Raw genomic sequence first — 22,765 nt, forward strand, 5'->3', positions numbered from 1 at the left:
TAAAAAGCAACAGTGGATGTAGCTCAGTGATAAAGTATCTTACATCCTTAGACTGGTGGGGGGGGGGGGAGAGAGAGAGAGAGAGAGAGAGAGAGAGAGAGAGAGAGAGAGAGAGAGAGAGAATGACCATGAAAACTTCATTACAATCAGTAGGACAAAGCTGTTGTCAGAGGAAAATTCATGGTCTTAAATCATTTCTCTAATAACTATAACTTATGAAATTATATTACACATCTTGTCCAAGAAGGTCACCTAGGAATAATAAAATATAGCTATAGAAATCACAAGGAAGAAAAGAAATGGGCATAGGAAAAAAACTTTAAGAGGCTACTTATAAATATAATCCAGAGCAGGTAATTTTGGGAGTCTCCATGGTGATTTCCTAGTTTTAAAAAATAAGTGTTAAAGTCTACTGTCAAGAAAGAATTCTAGATAGCTCAACTAGCAGCAAAGACTGATGCTTCCTGAGACTCCAACAACCCTGATAGTATAAATATTTTCACAGAAGAGTAAAAGCAATGTATCAGTGTTCCATCCCTTCTCCAGAGTTTCTGTGGGCAGAGAGGACCTCCATCCCAGCCATCTAGCATTTTTACAAAGCCTTAACTAACTTCCCTTTGGACAAGAGCTTGTAGAATTAACACGTTCTTTGAAGATGAACTCAATGACATTTCCCTTAACTTCAATGATCATGCATTCTGATTGTCTAGGTATTTTTTCTTTGTCTTCCCAGAAGTAATTTCCTTTTTCTAGGAGTAGATAGACATTGATGGATGTTTGATTGATTTTGCATGTGCATGTGTGGGTGCATGCGTGTGTGTGTGTGTGTGTGTGTGTGTGTGTGTGTGTGTGTGTGTATACATGGAGGCCTGAATTTGACTTTTATGTTTTCCTCAATCGCTCTCTACTTTATTTGAAACAGGGTCTCTCACTGAACTCAAAGTTCACTAATTCAAACCAATCTAGTTAGGCAGGATTACCCAGGAATCTTCTGTCTCTGCTTCTTGGGTGCTGGAACTACAGGTGGACACCACACTTGCCTGGCTTTATGTGGGTTCTAGGGATCCAAAATCCTGTCCTCCTCATTGTGGAACAAGCACTTTATCCTCTGAGCCACTTCCCTGGCCCTGAAAGTTGGTAGATTTAATATGTAGTAAAGACATAAACTGAATCCCAAATCATTGAGCATTGAAACACAGCATTATAATTAATGGTAATCCACAAATTAAGAGCAACACGTGATTACCAAAATTAACAAGTGTACCATGGTGAGGCACACATATATTATTTTAATAGTCAAATTTCATACACTCCTGTCAGTTCATTGAGCTAAGTGTCTCCTTTTTGTGATCAGGACAGACATGGACACAGGTGATACCCACCAGGAATGTATTGGAGTGTGTCATGCTACAAGATTATTCTACCAGTGTTCAAAGATACTTGAAAGTTTTGAAAAAAAAAAAACCAACAACATCTTTCAGTGCCTTTTAAACTTTCATGTCAAAATGACTGCAAATGATCCTTTTGATAAAAAGAAGAGAGTTACTTGAAGAAGCTTTGCCAAAAGAATTGCAATTGCTAAAAAGAAGCGTGGTAGTTTGCCTTTTGTCTCTGGAGATCAGCACAACTCACGCAGAAAGTGAAGCTTAGTCTCTTCACTCCAAGAACTCTCTTAGCTGTAGACTGGTGAGTGCTTCCCTGAATAGACTCTCTGCAATAAGGTTGTGTAAAATGAGGTTTACTGTGAAGCGTGCACCTCCACTCTCAGAGCTCAACCACAGTCACACATCCTTCCGGGAGTGTACATTAAACCTTTCCAAAAGCATGCGTGGATCTGTAGACTCTGCCAGAGCCATGATGCAAATCCTGTAAACGTGGGTGATGTTGCTCGCAGGCCGCTGGCATGAGTCACTTCCGGCACAACACCAACTCTACATAAAACTTCACATTCTTCGAAAGAATGTTTTCATCAGCGCACATGACACGAGACAGAATTATCCTAAAGCATGTTCTTGCTCCATGAATTTAAGCTAGTTTGCTTTAGAAATTGGGTAGCATTCATGTTTTGTGGTGGCTGAGCAAACATCTGTCTAGCTAGAAAACTCAAAGCATTAGTTTCAAAAGTTAATATGGGCGACTGCAGTCTAGAACTAAGCTCCAGGGGAGTCCAGTGCCTCTAGCCTCATGTGCAAATGAGGGACCCATGCATAGACACAAATATGTACATTATTAAAAGTAAAATAAAATCATTTCAAATAATTAATATGGACTTTATAAACCATCAGCTGGTAGGTGATTATACCTTTAAGCAATTAACATGAATATAACTTTATAACATTACTTTTTATAATTCTAGCATCAGTAAAGATGATAGAATCATATTTTGCTTTATTTAAAGTACAGGGTATATGAATTGCTTTATTTGGACATACAAACAACAAACATATGCATATGGTGTACAAACTTGAAAGAATATTGATGGTTTGCCTACGAATATTTTAAGCATTAAAGTACATTAAATTGAATTTTTTTCTTCAGAACCTTGTATCTAATTTCTGTTTTTATGTCACTCGGTACTACAATTGCATTCCATATAATTTTTTTTCCAGAATTGCAGAGGAGCAGCTCCCCAGTACCAGTGCCCATGACCCTCACACTTGCACCTGAAATCAGAATGATGACTTAAACATGAACACAAGCTTCTGGGAAGCGAGAGTCTTGTCAAGTCTTTGCTGGGACTACAAATTTCTGACAGGGCAGGAAATGAGGGCACTGAGGAGCCCTCAGAGGCAGCTGTCTCCAGGTGCCAAAGCATGTTTCTATTGGGCAGAAATCTGATCTAATAAATGACTGTCTGCCCCACTGTGGTCCTCAGAAGAGAAACTAGAAATCTCTGTTTCTCTAGAATTCAGGAGAAATCAAGATCTTTACCTGAGGGGGAAAGGAATGCTTTCAAAGGACTCTTCATCCTTCATTTTCAGGTTTATTCACCTTTAGACACACTTGCTGTTTGCAATTCATTCCTTCACTGAATCTTCAGTAACCCGTGTGTTAGCCAAGAGCCAAGGCTGGGAAGAACATTGGGAACCAGGGGGACAGAGGTCCTCCTTTTTGGAAGACAGCTGTTAAACATGCAACTATGGCTGTGGTGACTGTATAAAGATAGCAAAATGGGGAGCATTGGGGTCTGTATAATAGCACAGGCTAGTCTTCCTGGTCCAGGGAGAAAAGGCTCATTGGAAAGGATTTATGTAAGTTTAAGGGCACAGGCAGATTTCTATGTGAACTCTATTTTCTTAAATCCTTCTTTAGTGAGACCTTCCTCCTAGTGAAACAAATAGTTGTTGGAGATTGTAGAAGGGCAGCTATGATTTCATGATGATATATGTAATATTCTACAAATAGGGAAGAGATGCAAATCTCCCTTCTTGCTAGTGAACATCAACTCTGACCTTGATTTCTATGATGAATGATCCTCTTCCATCAGAAAAGTCATCAGTGGCCATTAAAGGGATTTATAAAACCTCTCTGGATGACACAACCAAGTTACCCAGGGGTGCTTAGAAAAACATAGAAGAGTAAAGATTGCTTCGGCAAGATCAATTCTGCTAAAACATTGTCATCAAGTTCAAAAATAGATAGATGAGCAAAATGGTAAAGCAAGAATTACTGACTTTATATTAACGAAATTATACTTTAATTTTTTAAAATAGAAATTACAGTCAAACAAGTAGAAAAATCAAAAATCACCCTAAAAATCATCTACTCAGAGATGACCCTTGTATGCATTCTGGGGTGAAACTCTAGACTGTGTTTATGTGTTTATGTGTATTTGTAATGTCATATCAACATCTCTGAAAAGAGAAGAGTGTTGATTAATAGTGTTGGCTCCTTTAGCTGGAGAAATGGCTCAATGGGTAAAAGTACTTATTGTGGACCTCAGTTCAGATCCCAGCACACATGTGAAAGCTATCTGTGGCTGTCTATACCTGCAACCCCAGGGCTGGATAACAAAAGTAGTTGGACTCCAGAATGTCACTGACCAAAGCAGTGTGGACAAAATGATGAGCATAAGGTTCACTCAAAGACCCTGTGTGATGGCTCATCCTGGTTGTCAAATTCACTACATCTGGAATCAACTAAAACTCACGTGGCTGGCATGCCTGAGGATACACCTTGATTGCATTATTTGAGGTGGGAGTCCCACTCTAAATCTGGACCATGCCTTCTAGTGGCAGCCTTCATCAAAGGACATGGAAGAAGGAGGATTTTGCTTTTTGCCTGCTTGCTAACTTTCCCAATTGGAAGTTCATCTACTCTGTTGTTGAAACAAACCTTTGTAGAGAGAATATCTTATGTCTATGTGGATTTGGCACCTGTAAATTATAAATCTGGTGGCCTATGGCTTAGTCAGGAAATAAGAGGTGAGACATCCAGGAGAAAGAAAGAATTCTGGGACCCAGCTAGGCAGGAGATTCACCTGGAATGATGGGGGGAGACATACACACAGACACACACACACACACACACACACACACACACACTCACACACACACACACACACATACACACAGAACCTGAGCACAGGTAACCAGCCACATGGCAAAATGTAGATTAAAATAAATGGGTTATTTTAAGTTATTGCTCTAGTCAGAGAAGAGCCTAACTAAATGGCCAAGGTATTTGAAAATCTACTTTAAATCTGAATCTTATTTCTGGGAGCATGCTGGGAGAATGCTGATTTCTGGGAGGAAGAACTGGACATAACTTCCATATTCCTTCACTGGTGTTAGAACTTCTTCAGGGTTCCAATATAGCCTGACAACCAGAAGCTCTCTAGGAATTCCCTGGGACTCCAGAACCATTTAGACTTGCTGAGACATTCAGTATTATGGATTTAACAGCTACCAGATCCTTGGCCTTCCCACTGTGAGACAGCCATTGTTGGACTGCCAGATCACAGGTTGTAAGCCAACCAAATATATATATGAATGTGTGTGTGTGTGTGTGTGTGTGTGTGTGTGTGTGTGTGTGTGTGGTATGCTGTCACTGATGTGCTTATGAATGTACAGCACAGTTGACAAACTGAGAAACACTGTTCTAACCCATGGTGTAGCTACTGCCTTGGGACCTATTTCTGCTCTCTCAACAATGCATGAGGGACTCTTGTCTGAATCATGCAGTAATCTATGCATTCTTAATGGCTGTGCATATTTGTTGAGTTTATTTCCATGAAGAAACTCTGTTCCTTTAAAAATAAATTTCCTTACATTTTTGACCCAATCAGAATTTTTTTCAGTATGGAAGAGTTCAAATTGTTAAGCATTTCCATAGCCTTTAAAAAGACAGTTCATCAACTGAATTACTGGCCATGATTTAAACTGTATGATTTGGAAGATACTCTGTTTAAATAACTGTAAAGATCAAAAAACTATATTTATTATGCCATTTATTTTTCAATTATGACTCTAGAGACTCAAACATGACATTTGAGAAGAAAAAAAAAAAGCTTTGTGTAATTTTGGTTTAGCTGCTCCACCTGGCATGCTTGAAAGGCACTTGAGTGCTTTGTGCAAGAGCACACTGATTGATTTCAGTCCCTCCACAGAGATTTCTAGCTCATTGCCATTTTTGCAATGCATACATGAATGTGGTTATGAAAGAGTCAGTGTGGTTTTTCCTTTGACTCTTCTGTCTCTGGTTCCACACGTGTGTGTGTGGGGGGGGGGTGTAGTGTGGTGTGTTCAATGGGAGCCCATTGAAAACTCTCAACGGTTTGGGAAATGAAGTGTGAGTGGCTTAGTGGAAGAATATTAGCCTTGCGTTTGTGAAGCCCTGGGTTTGATCCCCAACACTACAGAAAAATAAACAAACCCACTAATTTTAGGATTACACTGATTTTAAGTTTGCCATTTTCTCTTCTTTACTAGAAATGACTTAAAATATTTTGTCTATTTACCTTGTTTCTCAAACCTTGGATTTCATACTTTAGTTGACCTGTGCATTGCAGGTGGACTAGGGTAAGTAGTACCTAGAATAATGTCCTGTATCCTTTGTTTGGTTGGTTGGTTGGTTGGCTTTTGGGTTGTTTGTTTGTTTGTTCAGAAAAGGTTGATGAGTTTGTACTCTTGTCGTACCTGGTACTTCTTTCCCAGGGAATAAGACAGAGCAGTGAGCAAGCTGGACAGATCCCTTCTCCTGTGGCTTTTGATGTTTCCAGAGAGGAAGATGACAAACTTGCAGCAATTGGTCCATGCAATGTATCTGTAGTATTGAGAGTGGAACTGCTATGTTGAATGAGCGCCAATAGCTCTGCCCTTACCAATTCTAGCAAGATCTAGAACTTTCTGTTCACATTCATGTGGAGTCAAACAAACAAACAAACAAACAACAAAGGCATTCATGGAGTGAGTCATTTGATTTCTTGTGACCAAAAATACAAATCTCAGTTTTGTATTATTGGCTCTGTTCTTAGGTAAGAATGAAAATAAAGTTATTCAGACTTCAGCTTTCTCTGATGCCGTGCTCAGCCGTGGCAAGCTTTGTACATATGAACTGAAAGGGGAATGAGCCACCTTCTCTTTTCCTTTCTGATGTGAACCCAGAGTTTCTCAATTTCCGGATCTGGTCCCCAGAGCTGGGAGAGCAACCACACACTCTGCTAGGCACAGCTGCATAGTGGTCCCAGATGCCTCCTGCCCCCTGCTCATTCACTCCACTGTACACTCATTAATGTACAGATATTCCTCTTTGGGAAGACCATATGGCTGCTGCTTTCTTCACCATCTCCACCTGCGCCTCAACTACACCATTTGCCCTGTAACGTGACAGTCAAGTAGACTGTCTCCCATTGCTTTGGAGTCTCCTTGGGTGTTTCAGGCTTACTGGGTCTCTCTATTCACCATGTGTATTCCCTACCCTACTTCCAGAATGCAGGATGCTCACAGGTTCCTCCATCACTGCACTGAGACTAAGGCAGGGAGATTTAAAGCATCACTGCCAACTGTTCTTAGAGGGGGGACAGTCTTTTTCTGAAACCTTTCTGACACCTTTGTATATTCTTGATACATCTGAGTCACAATCTAACAAAATGCTAAGATGTTCAAATGATGGAGATTCATCTCACATTCACTTTGGTGTGAGCCACTGTAGTCACTGCTTTTAAACAAAGACTGGAAGAACTTGTTTCCGTGAATGAGGTTGTAAAGAGAAGTCAATCAGGATGGAGAGAGAGGTGAGGGTCAGGGCAGGGTGATGTTTTATATGGAGTACTCAGAGAAGCAGAGAAACCCTCTCTGTGAATGTGAGAACAAACAAACTCCAACTAAAGGGTGGAAATCATCCATTCTAGACAGAGAGAAAGCATGTAAAGTGCACGGTCTTGGAGCACTTGGAGTATACCTGGCATGGAGGAGGTAGGAAGTCAGAGGTGACAGCAGGTAAAAGGAAATAAGATAGACGGTGAACCACAGGCGAGGCAGGAAGATAGCCCAACCTGACTCTCTGAGTCTTGAAACTGAATGGTCTTTGGATTTTCGTTTTGATGTTGTTCTGTCTGTTATTGTGCATTTTGTTGGATTTGTTATTTGTTTGTTGTGGTGGTAGATGATGTTGTAATAAAAGAGTGTCCCTTTAAATGTCAGGGAAACACACAAAAGAGATTCTGTCACTAGAACTAAGTGAAATACAGTGGCATGTAATATTACACAAACATAGTTGATCTACTCGTAACTAAGACTCTTTTGGTAGATTTTTGATACACAGAATAGATTTTTGTTATTATAGCTATATAAATATATACTGTTAGTTTCCAAAGATTTTGTTTGTATATTTTTTTATTAAAAGCTGGTCTTCTCAATCTTCTTGAAGAGAGATTTTCCATGTACTCCTCTTAAAAACGGATCAGTACTGTTCGACACATTGGCTCTCCCCTCCCTAAGTTCTTTAGGTAAATAGAGCTTGAGGCTACTCAAAGACAAAAATGGAATGGCTAAGGATTGGGGACTATAGTGGCAGGTCAGCCAAGGGTAGACACTAACCATATCCTTAGTGTGGGACATGCAAGTGTCCCACAGAACATTGCCTGCAAGAAGCCCATCCCTGGGTCATGTGTAACACAGTCCAGGGCCACTCTGTAGCCTTCTAGAAAGTCCAGGGTGATGATGCTGCCATCTGGTCTTCCATGGGGTTTACTCTTAGAACAGGCAGGCAATTCCCAGGGCCCTGGGTGTCCAGCACAGAAAAGCCGCTGAAAGACTAGTGGTCTGGTAGTGTAGGGTTAGACTAGAGCCCATGTGAGTAGAGAGAATAACACTGTAGGAAAGAGCTGAGCCATCAGGAGCATAGCCTTTCCAGGACAGGGAAGAGCCTGCCAATCTCTAGACAGAGCCTGGGACAGTAAGGCAAAAGCAGAGAAGACAGCAGTAGCTATTACCGAGGTATCTATCAATATAAGGCATGTGCCTGCACTGGCCACAGGAGGGGTGATATCATCAAAGAGATAGTGTGATAGGTCTCCTCTGTGCTCTCTGTGCTTCATCTCTCAGTAGCTGAGGATGAAGAAGAAAGCCAAGGGTAAATTTGAGTCACCAACTCCACGATTGGGAATCCAACTCCTCTACTCACTGTCAACCTCTCTATTAGACAGGTTAGGCACAGAGCTTAGGACCTAAGATATGTTTAAAGAACTATACTTTTTTACATCAGAAGGATAAAAAGAATATGCTTTAGATATTGGTATTAGATTCTGACCTTTACCTTTATATTGGAGGAATTTTTAAAAATTGAACTAAAAATGAAACCTATGAAAGCAAGTGCCTAGACTCACAAAATCCATAATGCAGTTGCTGCTGTCCTCATTCTGCCAGCCTGTAAAATGGGTACAATAAAGAATCATCCAGCCCATCCATTGCCATGACAACACATAGGCACCACTTTCTTGTCCCTAGCACTGCACACATTGCTTGTGCCACTGCTGACTGCTTTACTCTGGGTGGGAGGCAGTCAGACAAACACATCAAGAGTTCCATCTCCACCTCACAGGAGCCATGTGCCTTGAATAGTGCCGTTCTCAAAGAATAGTTTTCTGTGGTTCCCAAATGTATAGGTCCATCAAGATGGACCTCAAACCAGATCTCCTGAACTTGTGTGTGTTTGTGTGTGAACTAGCATGTGTGTGTGCACGTGTGAGTGCACACGCATGTGAGCACTCGTGCACATGCACATGTGTTGGTCCTCAGGTGAGTTGAGTATCAGCCAGCCTTGGAATGCCTGCCATCATTATCGCTGACCTGCCTCTTATATCGGTATTCTCCGTGCATCCCCATTCCTGATTTTTCCATTCTTCTATCTGCCCCAAGTACACCCAGGTAAACATATCACTGTGGCTATTACCCTGGCTTCTGGCTTGGCTCTACTCAGGAGGCTCTGGCAGGAGAGAGTAGGTGGAACTCAACCAGCTGAGTCCAGGAATTGACCTTGGTCCTTCCCATGCCAAAGTTTGGCAGTGGTTGTGTTCGTCTGTTTAATGTCTTTCCTAAAGCTCTCACTTTCCTCATGTTCTGTTAGGGAAGGTTCCAGATGGCTGACAAGCGAAGGCACCTTGCCAGGGCCTTGTAAGTTTCATTACCCACTCCTAGATTTGTAAATATACCTTTCGTCAAACCCTCTCCACTGCCTCTTCTGAAAGGAACCATCCCTCTTGGGTGGGACTTGGGGGAAAGGGATGGCTCTTCTCCCATAATCTGTAAATTTCTGGAAGGTAATCCTGCAGTGTTGATGTGGTCGCCTTCAGGATCTGCAAACACAAATGCAGTCCCACTGCATGGACTTGTTACAGCTCACTCTTTGAGCTTTCAAGAACAGAGCACTTGATGCTTTGCTTTCACACACTACTATTGTTGCTTTGTCCCTGCAACAAAAGCAGGAGGTTAGTGTCCTCAGCGTTGGATTAGTGAAAGAAACAAATGCACACATCCAGAGGGTGGTGACGCACTTCAGGTAAGACGTAAAGCCAGGACCCATCACAATGATTGCCCTCGCAGGCCCTGCCTTCCTGATGGCCCTCTCAACACCCAGGCAGAAGGCAGCTGTCTTATCCAGCACCTAGAATTTGCTTTTCACAGGTTGGCAAGCTGTGGCTACTGGATTATAGACTTCTCAAATGCAGCCTAGCCTTGCTCCAGCTTCTGGAAAGGGTTTTATTTAAATTTTTTCCCTTGTGATTGATGGGCTTAAAATCCTCACCATGAATCTGGGGTAGCAGCTCACTTCTTGCTGTTGCTGAGGCAGTGCTGTGGATTGCAATGTGCAGCTTAGCTACAATAGAGCGGGTGTTTTCCAGGAACAATGCCTGCTTCTACTTAAGTTTTATGGGAGTCCCCACTTAAAAAGTCCACATATAGCTTTTCTGGTCTAGGCTTTCCAAGAGACACCCAAGGGACACAGAGCCACATCATCCACTCCAAAGAAGGAAGGGGAGAAGGAAATGGCACACTCTTGCTTTAACTGTTTGCTGGCAGATGTTTTTGTGAGAATGCATACCTGCAAGCAATTATGTTCCATTCCTGGGATGACTTACAGACATAGATATGGGAATGGAATTGGATCTAGAGTTTGGCCTGATGTCTCCCTTTTGTATATAATTTAACTCTTTCTGAGCCCTGCTTTAGTCACATGGAACTTGAGATTATGGTTTTGGCTGAAAGGAATAACACAAGAAGAGTGCAGGGTAACAGAAGACAGCTCATGACCCAGATGTTAGCCATCTTCTCGGGACATTCTGGGTCATGTGATTTGATATCTTTTGGTGCTGCTGGGGAGCTCACTTATAGAAATCTTGAATCTTTTCTATTGTATGAGTCACATGGAATTGGTCTCTTGCACATGGTTCTCTCTGTTTCCCCCACAGATTCCATCCACATGAAGACAGACCTGAAGAGGAAGACAAAACCTGCTCTTAGTCCAATTCTCTACTGATTGAGGGGTATGTGAAGCACACAGATCTGAGAAGTAGCCAGACAGGCTTGGAATCTGGCAGTGGATTTGAGACTCTACCCTTCCCATCTGTGTGGACAGGGTGGACAGTGATTTGCAGAACCCTGTGGTGACACTGCCCTTTTTTTCAGAATTTGTTAGAGAATATCAGGGCAGCAATCCAGCGTAGGCAGGAGCTTTTCCTCAGGATCAGACCCTGGACACACATGACATTGGTGAGATCTTGAGATGCTGAACCAACTGCTCGGGAACTTGCCTCTTTCAACTTCATTTGCCTGCTTGTTTGTTTGTAACAGGTTTCATAGAGCCCATGCTGGCTTTGAACGTACTGTGCAGCCATGGATAGCATTGAAGCCCTGATCCTCCAGCCTCTACCTCCAAAGTGTTAATATGACAGATATTTCTTCCATCTTTAAAATGAAGGCCAGCTTCCAACTGACAGACTATGCGAGGAGAGGCTCCTGGAGGATCCTGGGAATCTGGTAGCACAGCACAGGCTTTGCACCCACTGGGCTCCATGGACTTCCTGTGAGGTGGGACACTCCCTTCATAACATCAGTGTCTGATCAACTCTGAAAAATACTGCTCCACTGTAGGGTTGTTCTTGAGTGATTCGTCCTTACAAGCAAAAACACTTGGGAGGGTAAAATCTTGATCCACATGGAGTGCCATTGGGATAACTACTGTCAGCAGATCTTGACTATTGTATGCTATCATAGGTGAGTCTAAATTTAGCAACAGCAGAAAAAAAATTTTAAGATTTATTTATTTATTTTATGTATATGAGTACATACTGTAGCTGTCCAGATAATTGTGAGCCTTCATCTGGTTGTTGGGAATTGACCTTTAGGACCTCTGCACACTCTGGCCCAAAGATTTATTTACTACTATAAATAAGTACACTGTCTTCAGACGCACCAGAAGAGGCTGTCAGATCTCATTAGAGGTGGCTGTGAGCCACCATGTAGTTGCTGGGATTTGAACTCAGGACCTTTGGAAGAGCAGTCGGTGCTCTTACCCGCTGAGCCATCTTTCCAGCCCCAGAAAAAATATTTTTTAAAACTGAGTTGTAGTTTTAGTAGACTTACATTTGGATTACCTTCTCTTTTAAAATTTTTAATTACATCTTATTAGTGGGGTGTGTATGGGGGGTGTGTATGTGTGACTGTGTGTGTGTGTGTGTATGTGTATGTGTGGGTGTGTGTATGTGTGACTGTGTGTGTGTGTATGTGTATGTGTGTGTGTGTGTGTGTATGTGTATGTGTGACTGTGTGTGTGTGTGTGAATGCACATGAGTGGATGCCCTCCAAGAGGCATCAGATTCCCAGGGGTTGGAGTTACAGGCAATTGTGAATCTAACAATGTTGGTACTAGAGGTAGGAACCTGGAACCGTCAGTCCTCTGGAAGACCACTGCATGCTCTTGACTGCTAAGCATCTCTCCAGCCCACCTTGTAATTTCTTATGGGAACCTTGCAGGTTATTATATGGTTAAAATCCCAGCTGCACATGTCTTAGAGGAAAAATACTCCAGGGCTCAGGGAAAGCTGCCAACCCCTGATGTTGCAGCCTTCGGGTTTGGAGTGCTGAAAGAGACCCTCACACTCCCCTCCATCACGAAAGGTTAAATTGTCAAATCAAACCTTGGAAGCCTGCATTCGATTTTGTTGCTCAGCTACATAAGTGCTTGGAGCCTTAATAAAGGTATTTAAATCGGGCTTTTTCTGCCCTTACCCAAGCTTCCCCATTGAGATCAGCGAGAACGTTTTTAATGTGCACACACAAGGCAGGCTGAGCCAGTCAGTGGCTGCAGGGTTCCTGGCAGACACCCATTGTTGTTAGAATTGATGGGGCACAGAGCTACACCGCAACCCACTGGAGGGAGTCTGCCACTGGGGCTTCAGCCCAAAGCCTGGCACAGGCTCCCACCTCCAATCACTTGACCACTGGCTCTTTCATCTACAAACTGGTCCCTTCGCCAGACCATCCTTCATCCTGCCAGCTTTAAGTGAAGGTCTCCAAAGTATTTCCCCCTTCCACCATGGAGGCATATTTTCCTCCTTCACAACCTCTCTCTATCCAAAAAGCCACCCGCTCAGCCAGTCTTTCATTCTGTGGCTGAATCGACTGATGTCAGAGTACTTTTTAAGGTCTCTGTAAACACATGTAAATACACTGATGAAATTCAGAGGAAGCATTAGAAGCAACTGAGTTGTTTTAACATCTGGATTATTTTGTTATTGTTATTCTTACTGAGACAAGGTCTCACCATTTGGTTGAGGCTGGCCTCGAACTGGTGATCACCCTGCTTTAGCCTTCAGAGTGCTAGGATTACATTCACCACCACACCCTGCTCAGACATTAGAGTTCTTGACATAATGATGATAGTCTGTTTTACTTAAGTAACACACCCTTTCTTTAGGATGTGTAGATCTGTGAGGATACTCAACTGCCTTGTTACAGACCCATGGTTATTGTAATGAAACTCTACTTCCTAGGAGGGGTACTGATAATTAGGGACCCATGGCATCTCTCTGTCACATTCAGGTGATAACTTCTGCCCTGCTATGAAAATGTATGACCCCATGCTAAACAAACAGATTCTAGAAGTGAAGCTTGGAGCCTATTACTGCCCTTCTCCCAAACCCATCCCCACCCTTTACCCAACCTTTTCCCCTTATCCATTTTCACTTAAAGAATTCCATATCTAGTGAAGATAAAGCCCCTGTGGCAATCTCAGCATCTACCCTTTGTCTTCCTTAGGTCCAAGCTCTTTGTAAGCCAAAGAAGTACCAGAAAACAGTGTACGTATCAGCACTCATGGGCCTGCCTTGGAAATAAGGATTTTTGTTCTTAAAGTGCTGCAAGCACATGCATTGCTGAAATGTTACACAACTATAAAATTGAGGTCGCACCTTCTTCCCAAGGAGCAACCTCTAGCTTCTCTCTAACACAGTTCTGTACTTGCCAAATCTCTTCAAGTAGGGTCTTTGCAGAATGATTGCTTCTTGCATGTGTCTCCCCCATACTTCTGCCTCTCTGCAAAAGTCCTCTTATTGGAAAATCTCTCTGCTGGAGTCAATTTCTTCCACTTTCTGAGATACCTTGGGAAGAGCAAACTCTCTGAGGGACCTTGGAGAGAATACAATCTTTGAGGGCAATCCTTTGACTCTCTTCTTTGGCAATCGTGTGTGTGTGTGTGTGTGTGTGTGTGTGTGTGTGTGTGTGTGTGTGTGTGTGTGTCGGTCCTTCCTCACCTCCTAGACACAGAAGTGGCTGACACTTGTTCTCCAAGTCTGATCCATCTCACTGTTCTCTGCAACTAGAATCTCCCCTAAAAAGGATTGCCCAGTGTTCTGGGAGTTTTAGCCTATTGTATCTCCTTCCCCTGAGCTGTCCGATCAACTCAGAGACATGTTATAAGTTGGCACGTGCCTCTTCCCTCACTGCTGCTCTCATTATGTGCCCATATCTGGTTCTTTGGAACAATTTTAAAAATTAATTAAGGAAATGAAGAGAATATGGATACATCAGAAAGTTAAAAAGCACTTATGTTTGAGGTAAATGGTACTACTACATGCTAAGATATGTCCTAGGGAACTAATGATAAAAATTCTCATACTCATGCCATCTCTCCAACTCTTAATAAATGGAGTTGGATTAATAAATGAATGTTGAACACTTATTTTAAAAGTAAGTAGGCAATGTTATTATAGAACCAATAAAACTTTAATAAAATTAGCTCCAATTTTATTCAATCCTATTTAAAGAGGAAAAACAGAGTGATGAAAACTAAACTATATTTTAAACTAAAATATGCTTTAAAAAGTGACCATCTTAAGGGGCTGCAGCCCCTTAGGACGAAAAACAATATGAACTAACTAGTACCCTCAGAGCTCCCAGGGACTAAACCACCAACCAAGGACTATACATGGCGGGACTGATTGTTCTGGCAGCATGTGTATAGTAGAGGATTGTAAAGTCAATCATCAATGGGAGGAGAGGACCTTGGCCCTGTGAAGGCTCTGTGCCCTAGTGTAGGGGAATGCCAGGGACAATAAGTGGGAGAGGGTGGGGTGGCAAGCATGGGGAGGGGAGAGGCAACAGGGGTTTGTTCTTGTCGTTTTTGTTTGTTTGTTTGTTTGTTTGTTGGGAGGGAAACTGGGAAAGGAGAAATCATATGACATGTAAATAAAGAAAATATCTAATAAAAAAAAGTGACCATCTTATTTTCGAAACTGATAGCAGCCATAAGACTTGTAGTAGTGAGCTTCGGCTCCACTGCTTTGTGCTTCCAGCCACCTGCCCGGGTACTCTTTTGATTAGCAAATGAAAGACACACATACATTAGCTTATTTTTTGAAATGACTTGGCTAACTCATTTACTGGGCACTCCTAAACCTTCCCCTGCTACCCCAGGCTCAAGCAGGGAAATAGCCAGTGGCCACCCACCCAAATTCTCACATGGCTGGTTGGCTTTTTCTCCTGTAGCACCTATTTCCCATCCTTCTTCCCCAGTCATAGTGATTCTCCTCTGTTCCTCTATGTGTCATGCCCCACACCCAGCCAATCAAAAACCAATTGGGGACAAGGACTTTAAGCATTTGGACACACAGATTCCCTATTGAATCAAAGCATTAGAACCAATCTCCAACAAAGACTAAAGTTTGATGAGTCACTTCTTTAAAACTAATGTGCTCTATATGCAAACACAAAACTAAAGAAAATACAAATTAGAAAAAAAAAAGTAGCAGCACTAAGCCTAACAAAAAGACCACTGTCGATCTGCAACTGAAATCTTTTCTTTTATTGTTTTGGTGATGGGGTGTCACTATGTGGTCCTGGTTGGCCTGGAAGTCTTTGTATAGACCAGGCTGGCCTCAAACTCACCAAGTACCTCTTGCCTCTGCTTCCCCAGTGCTACAATTAAAGGTGTGGGCCATAACACCAGGCAATTTTTCATCTCTTAACATATAAGATTGAAATCTTCTTTTTCAAAATCATAAATTATTACTTGCCAGAATTTTCACATTTTTCTGAACTTATATAAAACATCATTACCTTGTATAGTCAGCCGGCCTTTCTCTGCTCTGTAGTTGGCAAATATATTGTTTCACTTTTAGAGGTTTACTTTATTTTTACTTCTGTCTACATGTATGTGCCCATGTTGGAGTATGTTAACATGAATGTAGTTTATCATAGAAGCCAGAAAAGGGCATTAAATATGATAGATCTGGGGTGAGAGGCAGTTATGAGAGCTCTGATAAGGTGTTGGGAAGAGAACTCCAGTTCTCCATACCAGCACTATACACTCTTACCTCTTGACTCATCTTTCTAATCGACTAATTCTTTTAATTTTAAATGATTATAAAAATAAATCTATCAATTGTCTTGTCTTACTTTTGTCTTTTGTTTCATGTTTACAATGGCTTTTCTACCTTATAACTATAAATATAACCTTAATTTATGCCTTTGACTAACTTTTAAACTATGCACCATACACTTGTTTTACTTGCCACTGAGGAGAGGTGTTTCTTAATTCTTCCCTTTAATCACTAATGTCTGGTCTGTCTTTGCTCTACACACCAGGAGCTCTGTCTGCACCATCCATGGGTGTCAGCAGACACACACACTGGCTTTACTGCTGCTCTTCCTGATGTTTGACTTTAGTGCAGGTAACAAAATGAGATATTGAAAAATTGGTAATGAACTTGAACATCCCAACAAAGTGAGTCAGCCCTGAACACAGGAGTTCTTACATACTTCCTTTTACAAAGGAATACTTCTTAGTTAGGGCAAGTCCCCCCAACTATACACCTTTAAAACTCAGAGTGAGCTTTTATTAACTTATTAACTGAGCTAAGGGTTGGAAGAGAACTGGGTGTGGTTATATTATTCCTGTGAACATATGGACAGCTGCAGGCTTTCTGGAGATCAAGTTGGCAATGCACATCAAAAACTAAAAATATGAACACCCTGGGACTGAGTCATTCCAATTTTCATCATTAATTCCAAGTAAATAATTAAAGATCTGCACAAATAGATGCCTGTAAATATCTCAACTGTATTTTGTAATATACATAAATGGTTCTGTTTTACTGGAAATTATTTTATACATACATACACACATATATATGTATGAGACAAATCATTGACGTGTACAAAGGTGCTTTGATCAAATCAGCTCTCTGGGAACAAATGCTTAGATGTGGTCTTTGTCATTTTCTGTGGTGTGAAACAGACTGACAGCCAATCCCAAGGTACCAACTCTGAATCATTTAAGCTCGGAATTGGAAAGCAAAGTGTATACATCTTGCCTAAAATCTCTGCAGGACTCATGGAGATGAGGGAGAGAGTGTGACCTATGAGTAGAGTGCAGTAGTGAGAGAAGTCTCTGAAATCTGCTCCCTAAATGCATAGTGATGATGAAGGTGCCTGGAGAGTCAGGTGAGAGACTGAAGAGAGTCAGCAAGTGGGAGCAGTGCTGAAAACATGGTCCTCAAGCTCCCAAGGGAACTAAGATTGGGAGCAGACATATTGAAACATGCAACCACTCGAGTTCTGCAAGATAGATTCATTTTATCTCCAAAACTCCTTTCAAGTCTGCTTGTTGCTATGTCTGTGTTCATTCTAATATGTGCCTGCATATTCATGTTTATATGTGCATATGCAAGTTCATGCACGTGTGTGCATTTATGTGAATGTGTTTGGGTGTATGCAAGTATTTTTGTGTTGGTATATGCATGTATGCATATGTATATGCATATTGGGAGGAGGATAGAGCAAGCCAGTGTTGACATGACTAGGCATAAGCCTGCTGGTGTGGGGGGAGGAGGGATTACAGAGAGGGAAGAGCAGAAGTTGGGTGGTCAGAGTGGAGTGTGGTGACTGGACAGATGAGAAGTGTGGGGGTGGAAAGAAGTAGTGGTATTAAGATGTATTTGGAAGGGACAGCCGCCAGGATTTGCTGTGAATCTCATGCCGCCAGACTGGCACCACTGTGTAGACAAGTGTCCAGGCACCCTGATTTAGGTTGCTTCCAGTGAACTATTCTTTGCGGGAGCAATTATATTTTATTATCCCTGTGGAATGCAGCCCACGCATACATAAGGGGCCAAACTGTCACTTGAGCAGCAGCTCTAATCATGTCACTTCCCTAGTCAGTGGCCCTCCCCTGTTCTCTATGATCTCCTGTCCTGAACCTGAACAACTCTTCACTGTTTTAAGAACCTCCTTTCAAACCTTCACATGCCTCATCAACCCATTATTTCTTGTTCTGATTGATTGTAGACACCCCACTGTGACAGAGTATATTAACAAATGTCCACATTTCCCTTTTTCCACACTTCCTGGGGGGAAGTATATGGTTCCTACCCCAAAAGAACAAGCTTGACCCAGTCACTTGTGTTTTCCTAGTGATCTGAGTGTGAACATCTGAGCACAGCTGACTTTACTCTTTTCTATCTTCCAAGAGGCCAGCTTTCCGTCCCTGGACAGTCAACAGTACTAAGCTGGAAAACTTAAACAAGCACCCTGTTACGCTTTCAGGGCACAGACTGATTGAAAGGTTGGTTTATATATTTACTGGGTTGGGTGTACTTCCTAAGTCTTAAATGAAATGTCTAAACTTCTTCATGTGAAAGGACGTCTACTTAGCTCACAGTTTAGGAAGCCGGAAACCCAAGTTTGGACATCTACACTGGTCCAGTCAAGAGCTCTTTGGGCACCTCGTATCATGGTAAAAGACATTATGATGAAAGCAAGCAAAATGAGAAGACCAAGTGGTGCAATAGACAGAAGCCAGAAACTGAGGAGGAAGCAATGCTGCTTTTTTATATGAATTCCCTCTGACAAGCTGATCAGGACTATAAGATGGCTTACCAGGAAATGACACCTGCTGTGAAGCTTGATAACCTAAGTTCAATTCCCAAATTCACACAGTGGAAGAAAAGAAACAACTACTACAAGTTGTCATCTGACCTCTATACAGCAGTTGTGACACACACACAAAAATCAACCAATCAATCAATCAATCAAACAATCAATTGAACTTAATTTAAGCACTAACCAGAGTCCCATAAGAATACATCAATGTCTTCTGGACACTACACCCTCAATCACTGAGCCTCCTTTCAATAGGTTCTACCTCAATTACACAACCTCCTCCAGCATCACTACAATGAGGACCAAACTTTCAAAATGGGAAACTTTTGGGGACGTGCTTAAACTACGAATCCAGCCACGAATGGATATTATTCATTTTTTTTTCCTTACTAAGAGAAGTCACTCAAGAGTAGAAGGGTTTATTCTGGTCCATGGCTTCAGAGTACAGTTCTTCTTGGTAGATGAGGCAGGGCGGCAGAAGCAGCTCTCAGCTGCAACAGCAGGAGTGTGAAAATTCTCACTCACATCTGGGAGGACAGGAAGCAGAGAGGACAGGTAAGAGAGGGAACAGAAAACAGAGAGAATAGGTAGGTGAGAGGACAAGAAGCATAGAAGGCAGGAAGGGAAGAGAACAGGAAGCAGAAATGGCAGGAAGCAGAGAGGGCAGGAAGCAGGGAGGGCAGGTAACAGAGATAACAGGAAACAGAGAGATTGAGAAACAGAGAAGAGGTAGTAGAGAGAACAGGAAGCAAAAAAATGGCAGGAAGTAGAGAGGACAGGAAGCAGAGAGGAAAGGAGGCAGAACAGATAGGAAGCAGAGGACAGAAAAAGAAAGGATAGGAAGCAGAAATCAAAGGAAGCAAAGACTGGAGACGGCAGAGAGGCCAGGAAGTGGCAAGGACATGAAGCAGGGCAGAATTATAAGCCTCAAGGCCCACACTGTAGTGACTCACTTCTTCTAGTTCCAGTTCCTAAACCTTCCAATATAATGTCAGCATATGAGGAACGAGTGTTCAAGCACAAGAACTTAAGAGGGACTTTCACACCTAAATAGTGCTGACCCTTCCAACACTCTGATGATTCCATGGCTCTGAAAAGCAGGGTTATACACAGTGTGGGCTGTTTCCAGAGACCTGTGAGGAACTTGACATGGGATGCTATGTGCACTTTGCTAGAAATCACTGAAGAAGTGGTCCTGGGAACCTAGAGAACTGGCCACAGAGAGATTCTACTCTTTGCCTGTTTGCAGGACTCCCCTGTGTGAGAAAAAGGTGACTAGTCTCCTTCCTCTCCAACAGCATGAGCATTCAAATGGAGGGCTCCTGCTTTCTTCTCTTGAATGTTGTTGTACCAATTCCCTACTGGATAAGTGAGAAATGACAGCAATAATGTGTGACAGCAATAATGTGTTCTCCAGACAGACCTCCCGGATCTGAATCTTACCTCCAGTACTCATCAGCTGTGTGCCTCCAAGCAAGTTATTAAGCTTCTCTGAACCTTACTTGCTCATCTGTAAAATGGGCTGATGACAACCACGCTTACCTCACCCTGTTGATAAGAGAAGTAATGAACTGCGACCTATGAACTGTGTGTGAACCCTTCCTCCTGCACTTTCCCACCATCAGTTGAAGAAATACTTCATTCTTATAAATCTGGGCTATTCTGGAGTGGGAGTGGGAGTTTGTGCTTTCTGATACCTCATACACAACACAAAGCTAGAAAATTCATACTGATTAGCAATGACTAGATTCATTTTGCGAGGTACAAAGGGTAGACCTAAGAAGCAGGCACTGAATGTTTTTCATTCACGTATATTCACAGGGTATTTATTGAGAGCCAGAGTCCTAAGGTCTAGCGTTAACATCCTGGCCAGAACAAACAAACCCCTAATCTTGCAAAGATATTATACATTGAGAACTTGGAAGAAAGCAAAGAGCAAGATAAAACTGAGAAACACCCAAACTGCATTGGGTAGTCCTGAAGAAACAAAGACAAATAAATTAAAGAAAAATGAGAGACTGCAACTGCCGACTAGGGTGGTCGGCAGTAGCTTACTCAGGGAGGTGGGTCTTTGAGGCAGCTTGTCCCCAGGATATTTTGTGTACCCTGGAGAATCCATGGCTCAGAAATCAAGTTCCCATCCTCCCCCAAGCCTCCTTGACTCAGGTGGAGCCACGCAAATCTGAGTCTCAACATTTTTGCAGGCACATAAGTTAGACATTGAACTTGGAAGGGCATAGAAGATCATGGCTGCCAGGCCAGAGTAAGCAAACACATGGGCCAAACCTACATTTGCTGAATTCAGTTTTGAAAGAAAATCTTCATTAGAAGTGGTGATGACTGAAATTTCCCTGCCCAAGGACAGTTGGCTAAACACTTCATAAGGAAGCAAAAAAGAGAGCCCAAGGGGAGCTTGCAGATGCCTCCTCCTTCTGAACTCTCCATATGAAAACCCCAGGGTGTCCAGGAAGAAGGCATAATTACACCAGAGACAGCAGCCAAGAGAGCACAAGCCCTTGCATTGTGCTACGGCCTCTGATACCAGCAGGCATTGGCCCTGCTGCTAGTGTTGGCTAGCTCCTGGGTTTATTTATCATTGCTTCTGAAAGTCTTACTCATATCCAAGTTTTAGATCTTCTGTCATTTGTCATTAAGACTAATTGCTCCTGGGGAAGGAGTCTGGCTTCATGCAGAGAGAGGAAGGAAGGGACTAAGCAGAGCCCAGCAGATAGAGCTCTATCCATCCTTGGCTTAGCTTTCCCCAGCACAGGTAGTAGGGCCTGGTGGGCAGTAGGTAGAGGAGGAAGGGCTCCCTAGTATCGTGCTTTCCTGGCTCTCAAATACAAAAGGAACTATGAGGATGCCAAGATGAATGAGCCTTCAATGGCTGCTTCATTGAAACCTGGCCCACATCCTCAGGAGTCATACACTATAGAAACTATGCATCCATGCTCTATGCCCCTTCCCTGAAGATGGTGGAGGAAGAACCCACTGCATAGGAAAGGTCAGAACCTTCTACATGGACACTAAGCATCATTTAACCAGGATGTTCTTTACTAATTCTTCACTAAACTAATTTCACCTGAGTCAGCTGTGGGACCCTGACTTTCCTCTGGTCTAGCTGAAGAAGTGCAGAGGAGAAAACACAAGACATTTTACCTTGAAATCAACAGCCAACCAATGCTTCTAAGGAATAATATTTACATACAGGTTAAAAAAAAAAAGCTCAGAATAGCTAAGAGGGTATAGAGACAAGCACCACACCGGAGCACGGAGAGGCTACACTTGAGAGACACTCAAGTGGGTCTGGTTATGTTTGTGTGGGGAATTAGACAGATCAAGTTCAAATTTGATCTGAAGTAGTAAAAGCAAAGCAAAACAAAACAAAAAAACAAACAAAAATCCTCTAACTCCTCATTTTTCTTTTTAGATTTTTTTTCAAGATAGTGACTTTGTGTACAGCTCTAGCTTTGCCTAGCTGGCCATATGAAACAAAGCTCTTAAGAGCACTTACCTAGTGTTGCCCCCATCCCCTCTCCCCATCATTAGATGACTTTCCTGGAATTCACAGGAAGCCAAAAACTAGTTCCAAGGTAGGGCATCCTGCCCTTCCCCCAGGGCATTCCTCTTCTGTGTCAAGATCACTAGGCCAAGTGCATGGGTGATTTTCCCAAACACTATTTTTGGATGTTTCTATGTTTGCTTATTTGTTTGTTGGCTGGTTGGTTGGTTGGCTGGTTGGTTGGTTGGTTGGTTGGTTGGTTGATCGGTTGGTTGGATAGCTGGCTGGTTGGTTGGTTGGTTGGTTGGCTGGTTGGTTGGTTGGTTGGTTGGCTGGCTGGCTGGCTAGGTGGTTGGCTGGATGGATGGATGGTTGGTTGGTTGGC

The 22,765-nt window shown here is 42.4% G+C and overlaps 1 long non-coding RNA gene across 2 annotated transcripts in view; it reads left to right on the plus strand.

The window, feature by feature from the left end:
- Positions 1 to 4,845: 4,845 nt before the first annotated feature.
- LOC116100610 overlaps positions 4,846 to 22,765 on the plus strand; it is a 40,203-nt gene continuing 22,283 nt past the window's right edge. For both annotated transcript variants that reach the window (XR_004122672.1, XR_004122673.1), the window contains exons 1-3: positions 4,846 to 4,963; positions 9,568 to 9,614; positions 10,910 to 10,984. This is a non-coding gene — a long non-coding RNA (uncharacterized LOC116100610). The remainder of the gene's footprint in view (positions 4,964 to 9,567; positions 9,615 to 10,909; positions 10,985 to 22,765) is intronic.

The sequence above is a fragment of the Mastomys coucha genome, unplaced genomic scaffold (assembly GCF_008632895.1).
Source record: "Mastomys coucha isolate ucsf_1 unplaced genomic scaffold, UCSF_Mcou_1 pScaffold21, whole genome shotgun sequence".
NCBI lineage: Eukaryota > Metazoa > Chordata > Mammalia > Rodentia > Muridae > Mastomys > Mastomys coucha.